This window comes from Salarias fasciatus, unplaced genomic scaffold, assembly GCF_902148845.1.
Source record: "Salarias fasciatus unplaced genomic scaffold, fSalaFa1.1, whole genome shotgun sequence".
NCBI lineage: Eukaryota > Metazoa > Chordata > Actinopteri > Blenniiformes > Blenniidae > Salarias > Salarias fasciatus.
In genome coordinates this window covers 2,392,850-2,403,915 of record NW_021941374.1, presented here as the reverse complement: position 1 = coordinate 2,403,915, position 11,066 = coordinate 2,392,850, and positions in this window count along the sequence as shown.

Here is an 11,066-nt window from a genome sequence, read left to right as displayed (position 1 = left end):
ATCTTTTCCAGACTCCAGTGCTTCTGCAGAAGGGCTATCACTGAGGGGCTGAACTCATTTTTGTATGAGTATTATTTGTGATTTATAGTCAGCAGATGGTCCAGACCTCACTGAGATTCCTGTGGTTTTCCTGACAGTAGTCACAGATGGCACTACTGACACGGCCCTCTTCAGCCCTGAGAGCATCTTTATTGTTGTGGGAGATGAAATACTTGTGAGTGGTCCCACAAATCTGGCTGACTCATTTCTCTACTATTTGGGTAGATCTATGCACTAGGCCTACAGTACCAAAAGAATCTCAAGCTTACATTCACACTTATCTGAAAAGTTGTGATGTGTCTTGAGGACAACAAACCACTGAAGGGGCATCTACTGACGCTGAAGAATGATTTTCTTCAATGAGTAAATCATTGAGAATGGGCTACTTGTTGAGCTGTGTATAGAGGAAGCTTTTTGGGTTTTTTTTCCCGTTTTACAAAATGTTATCATTTGCCTCTTCTTCCTCAGATATAAGATGCGCTGACTGTTGAATTCATGCACTATACATGTGTTATGTTCTGTTGCCTAATGCCTCCTTGATGCACTTCGTGATGTTGCCAGTTGAAGTACAGCTCAGTGGAAATTGGCACTTCATTTGAATGCTTTTTGTTTGCTTTTTTTTAAGTGAGTTGCAGCCCTCAAGGTACAGTAAGACACATGTTTTTATTTTCATTGAGTGAATCACTTCGAGTGGACTGTTTGTTAAACTGAGTATTGAAGAAGTGTTTCTTTTCTCCCCACTCTTTGCATATGTAACCATTTGCCTCTTTTACCTTCAGATTTAAGATGTTGCAGTTTGCCTTTTCTACCTCAGATATAATACAGTGATTCCTAATACATAAATGTCCCAACATTGATATAGAAGTTTATGCACTGAATTACTTGTTAGTAAAGTTTGTTAAATTCATGCACTTTATGTTCTGTTGCCAAATGCTTACCTTGATGCACTGCCTGATGTTGCCAGCTGAAGCATGGCTCAGTAGAAGCAAGTACTTGCAAAAAGAAAAAAAAAAACATAGTGTTACAATTCTCTACATTCTAATAGTTGTCATTGCTGTTGAGGATGGATTATACTTAAAATCTTATGAAATCAAATTGTGTCATGAATTCTTTGAGTTTTCATCATAATCTTTACAGGATAATGTGAGATGGAGACCCAAAATACTGAATCTACCCTCGGTAGCAATGGCCACTATCAGAATATGGAACTATTAACACGTACTGTACTTTAAAGTACATTTTGTTTGTAATTTCCTTTTACTTTTCTTTGGATTTATCAGAAGCACTTTGTTTTGACTGACTGCCCTTTTTAAAAAGCACGATTTGTTGAATAAAAAAGTTGTTGGATTGTCACTGTGGTATCACTTTCATGTTTTCTAACATTAGCTGATTAGAATTATGTAGTAGGCAGACATCAGTATTTGAGTTTAGATTTTTTTGTAATTTTGAGTACACCCCCTTTGAACTCATTGCCCTTTTTCTTAAATTCCATACTTTAAAGGGGCTGTATCATGCTTTTTTAGCTCGTCCAAACCCTAGAAATGGCATTAACATGGTAATAGTTTATTTTTGGCACAAAGGAAAAGTAATTTTGTGTGAAATAAAAGATTTTCTGGGGCTAATTCTGAAACCTGAAAGAGAAAACGCTCTGTTTCACTGAATCCCGCCTCTCCCCCTGTGGACTTTGACTGACAGCTACTTCAGCCAATCAGCGCTTCGTTAGCGTCTCTCAGGGTTAGCTTTAGCTCTTTAGCTCTAGCTTCTCTACACAGAAAGACACGCGAAAACGTCTTTTCCTGTTAGAAACTCACCAAGCGCAGACCCTTCAGACCCTTCAGACCCTTCAGACCCTCCAGACCCTTCAGACCCTCCAGACCCTTCAGACCCTTCAGACCCTCCAGACCCTTCAGACCCTTCAGACCCTTCAGACCCTTCAGACCCTTCAGACCCTCCAGACCCTTCAGACCCTTCAGACCCTCCAGACCCTTCAGACCCTTCAGACCCTCCAGACCCTTCAGACTCTTCAGACCCTTCAGACTCTTCAGACCCTTCAGACCCTCCAGACCCTTCAGACCCTCCAGACCCTCCAGACCCTCCAGACCCTTCAGACCCTTCAGACCCTCCAGACCCTTCAGACCCTTCAGACCCTCCAGACCCTTCAGACCCTCCAGACCCTTCAGACCCTTCAGACCCTCCAGACCCTTCAGACTCTTCAGACCCTTCAGACTCTTCAGACCCTTCAGACCCTTCAGACCCTCCAGACCCTTCAGACCCTTCAGACCCTCCAGACCCTTCAGACTCTTCAGACCCTTCAGACCCTTCAGACCCTCCAGACCCTTCAGACTCTTCAGACCCTTCAGACTCTTCAGACCCTTCAGACCCTTCAGACCCTCCAGACCCTTCAGACCCTTCAGACCCTCCAGACCCTTCAGACCCTCCAGACCCTTCAGACCCTTCAGACCCTTCAGACTCTTGCTCTTGCTTGACTGTTGCTTTCAGATGATGGTTAAAGTTTTTCTCCGTAATCAGAGTTAGAAAAAAGCAGCACCGCTGATTGCCGAGGGCCTGCGGGAGGGGGGCTCAGGGGAGCCATCTTCACTGTGTGATGTGAACGTGGGAAACAGAGCGTTTTCACGGTGCGGGAGGGGCTGCCTCTCTGAGCAGCACAACAAGGAGGAAAGCTCAAACATGCAGGCACGAAGGAAAAAAATGCTTTGGGGGTGTTTTTGGTGAGTACATAGCTATATAACAAGGTTAAAACATACAAAAAGTGAATTTTGCATGATGCAGCCCCTTTAAACATGAAGTTATAAAATTGGCATATTTTGAGAGGAACCAACATCAAATGGGACACAATTGTGAAGTGAAATGAAATTTATACAATATTTGAAACGTTTTTTTAGAAATGAAAAACTGAAAAGTGGGACACGTAATATTATTCACCCCTGTAATGACCGGGTAGGTCCCTACATGTTTCACCCGGCAGGGGTGATGAATTGTGTTCCTGCGCTGTCATTCTAATATGCTAGACTTGGGCCACTGGGGTTATTTAATCAAGGGACACATTTGGTGTCTGTAAAATCATAGGCTAAGACATGATCTGGACATTGGTAACTGGGGCAGGGATACTATTTAAGCGGAAGTGCACGTGCCGAGAGAGGGGAGTGACGTCACACACCGTCCTGAGGAACTCACCTGCCAGGATCAAGGCCGTGGAGCGTTTGCCAGGGTGGATCTGCACCAGAGTGGAATATAACTTGGTGTTTTTTTCGGGGGTGGGGGGGGTGGGGGGGGGGGGGGGTTCTACTGGATTAAACTGTCTTTTCCACCGAGCTACCAGGCTGGAGAGGAGGAGCTTCGGAGACCAGCAGTCTGAGGAGTGTTCCGGGTGTGAGTAATCCACAACACCGGTTCTTCACACCGGTCTCAGTCGGTCACCTGCAGGGACATGTGGCCCGAACATAGAGGGCCCTTTGAGGGGAAAAGATAGGACTTTGTGAGCCCTCTGAGTTTGTTTCTGGACATTCAACATTGTGCAGCGTTTTCTGTTAAAGTTTATAAGGAGGAGTGCTCGAGCGGCGGGTTGCTTGTTTTCTGTTGGGGGGGGTTGTCAGAATAAATGCTGCTTTTTGTTACCAATCTTAAGGTTTTTGTCTTCCTGTTAATCACCCCTGCTGATTGGTGTTTTCCGCCCGTGACCTCGTTAAGCATAGTGGCAAGATCACCTTGGAAGTGACAGGCAGATTGTGACACCCCCTTTTCTCAAAGTGGCTTCAGAAGTTGTCTGATTGTTTCCCCAATGATCAAATGTTGAGCTAATGACTAAATAGAGTCTATCTGAGTGCAATTCAATCTTAGAACAGATGTAGCTGGTCTGTCATGGTCCCAATGGTCTGTAAGAGAAACAAATGCAAAACTACACTCTTCTCTGTGCCACATAATCAGTCCTTCTGCTGAGGGGAGGTTTGAGGTGGCCTTTTCATAAGGCTACCTCCTGCACTGAAGTGCTTTCCTCTCCCTCACACTCTGGCCCCCAAACCCCCACCACAAAATAAAAATTCATTGTTTGGAAAGAATCTTCCTTCCTGGCTCTTCCCCCCGCCCAATAGATATGCATGAGCCAACAACCTGGCAGGTATCGGCTGCGTTTACAAAAGAAAAGCAGGCCAGTGAGTGGCCGCTGAGCTGTGCACTGAAAATCAGGGGGAAATTTTGGCCCCTCTGAGTTTCATAGGTAGAAAAGAAAAACCTGGGATTACAAAAAAAAATCATTGTGTTTGGAAAGAATCTTCCTTCCTGGCCGATTTGCCAAGTTTATACTGGGTAACACTTTACTTGAAGCCCCCCTGTATAACACATCATAAGTACATTTATAAAGCATTATAATGCCATTATAACACGTGTAGCTATAGTTATAAAAATTCATAGATGATCACAATGCCAGGACCTAACCCTAACCCTAACCCTATGCTGTATAGTGCTGTATAGTGAGTTATAAAGCATTGTGATCATGTAGGAGTGTTTATAACTACTTATAATGTCTTATACCGGGTGCTTAAAGTAAAGTGTTACCTTATATTGTTATGTTTGCAGTATGAAATTTAAGAAAAAGTCCAAAAATTCAAGGGAGATGAATACTTTTGCAAGGCGCTGTATGTGCTTGTAGAAAATATAACAGTGAGTCAGCATCTAATGTAAAACTGAAGTAAGAGGTTGACGCAGTTTCTTTTTAATTTCTTCCTGTGATTTATTGATGATGCAAAGAATTCAGTCTGCTTGGCTGATCCGGGCAGCTCCCGATGAATCTTATTCATTGTGCCAAGGATGGCGGTCTTCCGTCGGAGGACTTGTTTGCGAGTGCCAGAGACGTGAAGAAATGTGTCTGTTTACCGTTCTGCCTTTGTCCAGAAACGGCTCCATCAGCTTTATCACCACATCTTCTCCAACTCTCGCTCCCTTGGCACGGCTGGGGTCTTTCCCACATCGGGGATCATGCTGCACACATATTTAGTCTTCAGGTCACATGCCACCCAGAACTTTATCCCAAACTTGTGTTGTTTTGTTGCAATGTATTGCAAGAAACAGCAGTGAGACCTTGGTGGGAACAGCTGTTTGTCTGTGGTGGTGTGCCTGCCTGGACTGTAGGACCAAATGCAGTTTGCAACAAAGAAAGACAACTGGGTCCCAGTCAAACCCTGGGAGTGTCGTCACAATTTGTGATGGTTAAAAAAGTTCATTGTGTTTGGAAAGAACATGTCTCAACTAGTTTTGCCATGCCACATGCAGCACTGCAGGACCCACACAACAGCATCTGTGACGGCTCTGTCAAACCTCACAGAACAAGTAAGGGGCATTTGTATTGTCGAAAGCATTTTTTTATCACAAGATTTACCGCTTTTGTTTGCAATATAAGAGCATGTTTAACAGGTTGCAGTCTGTGCATGCAGGTGTAAGGCCCTTTTGTGCGATGTGCTGAGTAATGAACACGTGCTAACGGACACCAATATGTTTTCTTCACGCCTCTGGCCCATTTTACGTGGGTGTTTTTTTCAGTCCTATTGAAAACGGTGGTATTAAAAGGATCTGCGACCCACATTTAATCCTCGTATACAAGAGCCCCGGTTGAAGCGGATTATCTGACATGCGCAAAAGTTCTCAGGCGTCAGATGTAAGATAGCTCCGTGAGAGGCTGCCTGATGAGCGAGCAATTGGCTGCGGGCTTGCTCGTCCAGTGAGCGAGTGGGATGGAGAGAGTGTAGCGGGCTCCCCGCCTGCGGCGCTGCCGCCTGCAACACACTGCGGGCACCGGTCGCGGGGAGCCTGTCCTGGAACGATTTTAACAGCTTGCTGTTGAGCAATTTGTGTAGATCTTGTATCCGAACAAGTGTTTGCTTTCTCATTGTTTGTATTGAAACGTTTTCCTTAACCACTGTTTGTTTCTCTTCCTCGTTTTCGGTCTCGCGTTTCTTAATTCCCGCTTCCTTGTCACACATGCGCAGAACAAACAGTTCAACACGATCAGCCTCCCGGCGCAGTTTATATGAGGCATGTTTTTTTATTATTATTTGTTTATTATTAGGATTATTTGGAGAAAACTTGTGATGCAGCTCCTCGTTGAACCAAGTTTCAGTGATGTACGTCGTCTGTCAGCTTATGCTATTGCAGGAAAGTGCATGGTGATGTAAAAGTCATCTTTGTGTTCTCGGTCTTCCAAGATATGGACCAGACTGTGAGATTTCGAGTCCTCTTTGATCAGGAAGTCAAGAAAGTGACAGTCAACAGTGGAATACCCTAAACTGTAGCAGAGTTGGAGTCATTAAGCAGCATCTTTCTATTACCAGTGACATAAGTCTTCAGTACAAAGATGACTTTGACGACTTCTTCACACTCACATCCACAAGTGAAGTCAAAGATAAAGGCACACTCGAAGTCGTGTATGCACCAGAGAGCTTGGTGCTGACAGTTGTTCATCAGGAAAGTACTCCTGACACCTCTGATCTAATGGTCTCATGTGAGAGTGATACTTTTTCTCAGGACTCTGACAGTACTATCATTTTGAGTCCACCCCCTTTTGAAAGACAGTACCTGGCCAGCTGTGTTTCCTATTCCAACTTTCTCACACAACACAGAGCTGGCTTTAAAACAAGGCAACAACATTTTTCGAAGAGAAGGCATCCCACTCACATCTCCAAGTGTGAAATCTGATATCCTGGAGCGCCTGGCAGAGGCCATGTTTTCATACACAGCCTATCCCAATGATGCCCAAAAATGTGCTGTGGCACAGGCACTTGTTGTTAAGCATCCCTGCTTGAAGGAGCCTGGCTCTTTCAATGGAATTTACGGGTGGCAGCACAGCCTAAAATACAAATGTGGAAACTACCGGACCAAACGTAAGGCACTGGGAAGCCCTGAACTTCTGATAAACTTTGAACAACATGCCAGAAGATCAAAGACAAGTTGCCAAAAATATTTAAAAAATCCAAAGCAAGCAGAAGTGAATTATCTCCCTGCACATCCCCTTGGTGAAACTGATGGCACGCTTGAAAAACTGAGACTGGACCTGATGACAGCCAGCAAGAAAAGAGACAACACCAAGAACATTGCTTTTATGTTTGCCATTTCGAGCGGAAGTTTAAATTTCGTTCTGAATTTAACAGGAACCCAAATGAAGACAGGCTGCTAGTTCTGGTCAAAACTCTGGATGAGCTGGAGATTGGAGCTTTTTAGGGCATATTTGGGGCAGTCCGGTAATAGGGAATTGCAATAATCAAGCCTTGAAGTAACAATAATACGACTGGGTTTTCTGTATCACTATGAGACAGGATATCCCTAATTTATCAATATTACAGAGGTGGAAAAAAGCTGTTCTACAAACCTGCTTTATGAGTGGGCCAAAGGACTTAAATTTTTTAATAATGTTGTTTTCTATGTCATGAAGGGAACAGCAGAGACCACTGTGCATAAGGACTTGAACATGCACCACATGAAGATATACGTTTGCCATGAACCAGACACCGTGGGCGTCATCATTGAGGGAATCCTAGTCCTGACCAACGTTGGAAACCTTGCCAGAGCCTGCTGCTTCCTCTTTGGGATGACGTATGCACTCAATATGCAATATCCAACGAAACTTGCAAAAACATTTGCAGTGTTTCAAAGACTCTTGGTCGGACTGGACACACTGTGTCCAAAACCAACCTCCAAGTTTGTTGCTCTGAAAAACAAGCTGTTTTCATAGGCTGTCCATGAAACAGTGGTTTCACCACCTATTCAAAAGTGTTTCCGATGTTTAGCAGCCAGATGATTGAACTCACCATGTCATCTTAAAATGCTAGTGAATTTAGTAAATTTGTTTGTAAAATGTTAGTTACATTTATTCAAAGTGTTTAATACACTGAAATGGCTTGTGGCCATATTTGAATAAAAGCACAGGCAAGCTCCTGCACATCTTTCTTTTCCTTTTTTTGATGCAGGCTGACGTGTGTTGATCTGTGGATTTAATTCCCGTGTTTCTGATGTGACGGTGATCTTTTGCTTGTCCTGTATTCTGTTTTTGTGTCTTGGGTTTCTGGAAATTTCTTCGGTGAAGAGAGTTTATTGACTGATTTATGAAAAGTTATGAAGCCAACATGTTCATTGTTTCATTTGTTTTTCCAGTTTAAAAACAGGAACAGGAAGCAGATGTGAGGACCCCACCTCTGATGGAGGAAAGAATTCAGAGCAAGGAGGAAAAGCCCCTGGAGTGGAAACAGCTGCAGCAGTTCCAGAAGCAGCAGCTTCATGAACCAATGAGACAGAGTTCAGATGGAGCCTGAGGAAAGTCCTGGTGCAGCAAGCAAACTAAACGGAAGCTTGATTTTCTTCAGCACTTGGCTGATTATTTGTTTTTGTCCGTCTCCATCACTTGCCTTCCATTCCTCCCTCTCTACAACAACAGCCCATGTCAGCATCAGGACGTCTTTGTCTCCAGAGGAATATCAGATTAAATTTAGCTGTGTACTCCAGAAACAGCAGGGGGAAGAACACGTTTAACACGTTTCTCACTGCTATTCTGAGTTATTTGATCAGAACTCATGAGGCAAAATAATACTGTTAAAAGGGGAAATACTGTTGAGAAATTCTCTTTGAACTGGATGAAGGGACCCTTGAACTGTTTGTGTGTGTGACACACATTTCTGACACACTGGATGAACACTAAATATCAAAGGACAAACTTCCAGAAGTGTCACCATCAGTTGTTCCAACTGTGGAGTTAAGAAAATCCCTGCTGTATGTTTTTCATTTTCCTCTTGCCTGGTGGAAATCAAGCAGTTGTCTTCAGAGGGGGTGAAAACAGCCACAGATCAAACTGCAGCAGTCGCTGTTACTTCAGCGTCAGTTGAGCGATACCCTGGCTGAGGTCAGCAGTCCGTGACGCCTCCTCCTGCATCCTACACCACACACCCAACTCCCCCATGTTAAAGGAAAAGTTCGGTTTAAACAGCTTTCCCGTTGTTTATAGAATGAAGTAGAACAATATCCTCTCCCACAAGGCTTTTCTGATCCGAACAGAGCTTCGGGAGAAATTTAGATCCAAAATCGAGTGGCGGACATCCGTATAGGTCTAGCAGACGGGGCATGTGTAACGCTGCTCCTGAAATGGCTTTAATCGTCCAAAACCTCATTAGTGTCACCAATATTTCATCATGCTCCGCTCAGCCTCCGCTCAGCCTCTCCTCCATGACAGCCCGGTGTCGCCAGATAAATACTGTTGTGGTTTTGACCTCTGACCTGAAAGCTTTGTTTACGGGTGCCGTGCCATGCACAGTCCGGCTCTGGCAGCCGTTCCCCTCTTTCCTCTGCGCTCGCCTTTCGATGAGCTCTTCATCTGTACACTCTGGCTCCAAACTGTAAGGACACCCTTCATATTCAAAGTTCTCGTCCACAACATCTTCATGAAGTTGTTGTGTAGCCTCCGGTAGCCCCAGAAACAATGAGCCGTAGTTGACCCCCTATTTTTTTTTTAAAGGTAAGGTTAGGAGGAAAACGCAGGTTTTTCATCAATTTGGCTTCCATGTATAAATAACAATGTAAGTTAAAGTGCGTTGTGAACCCATGTGAACCCATGAAAACTGTGAGTGCAAATGTGTTTTAATGTGTTTGTTGTGAAAAAAATAAGTCATTGTTTCCCTTTGTTTCCCTTTGTAAAATACAATTACAAAAGTGTGTTTATTCATATATTTTTGCATTCTGTGTATTTTAAATGTTGATTATTTTTCTTACAAAATGTTTTAAAATAGTTAGGTTGCTTATTTTCTAAAAAATTCTCTAAATCACTGTTTAGTATTTATGATACTGTAGCGGCCGTGGGGACCGCTGGGGGTCGCTGCCCCAAGTGACTGTGCCGGTAGCCGCAAGGCACTATGGGTAGGGATTGTTTGGGCCGTTTTGGACCGTGCTGCATGTTTAATTGTGTTCATTTGTGTTTGCCGTGATTATAGTTGAGTTTAGTTTTGTGTTTTTGTGTGCTGTTGCCATTTTTCCGTTTCTTTGAGTTAAGTTTCGTTTGTGTTCTGTCGGACCGGGGGCTACGCTCTAAAAAATAATGTCATGAGTTTACTCAAAAAGGTATGTTTACTTTTTGCATATATCTTTTTCAGTTGTCCCAACTTGACTGTTAATTGAGTAATCAGTACTAGTCCAGCATAACAAGACCAACTTACACAGTCACATAACTATAAAGTTATATCAAGTTGAATTAAATTTTTTTTGGGGTATATTATTTAATTTTCACATGGGTTGTACTTGATGTATGTTTTAGGTGCGACAAAAAATTGAGTACAATGAACATGTTTTTATCACGTATCCAGGAGATAAATCAAGTAGTATTTACTTAATAATTAATACAAATTCAATGGAATGCTATTCTGCCATCATTCAAATTTAAGTTGTTGTAAATATATACAAAAAACATTTTCCACTCAGAAACATCCATGCAAAAAGTAAACATTTATTTATAGTATACACAACTCATTTTACTCAGAAGAAATGAAAAGACCCACAATTCACAAAATGAAAACTTTATTTTATAAAACATTTGAATGAATAAAGTACACAAATTAATAACAGTGTGTGTGTGTGCAAGTGAACTGTGCCATTTATGCTTATCCATCCAAAGTCCATCAGCGCAAATGGGGTGTCCATTTTGAGTTTTAGTGATGAGGTTCAAAGGGGTTTCCTAACAGCTTTTGCTTCAGAGATGTGACTTTTAGGCTGCTTTTCTGATTGTCGAGTTTCAGGAATACCTTCTGAAATACCTCACACGTGTACTTCAGCTCAGATTGAGGGCATAAATGAGGCCCATCAGCAAAGCACAGACCCCGGGCACATCCAGCCCCTGCAGGAGCTCTGTGCCCTCTATGACGATGGCCGCCCTGGCTGGATCAGATGCTGCAGCACCTCTGGTGACGAGAATCTTCATCATCCGACTGTGAACATCTCCAGTTTGGCTGTCAGAATCCTGAAAGCAAGAATATCAGAAACAATGA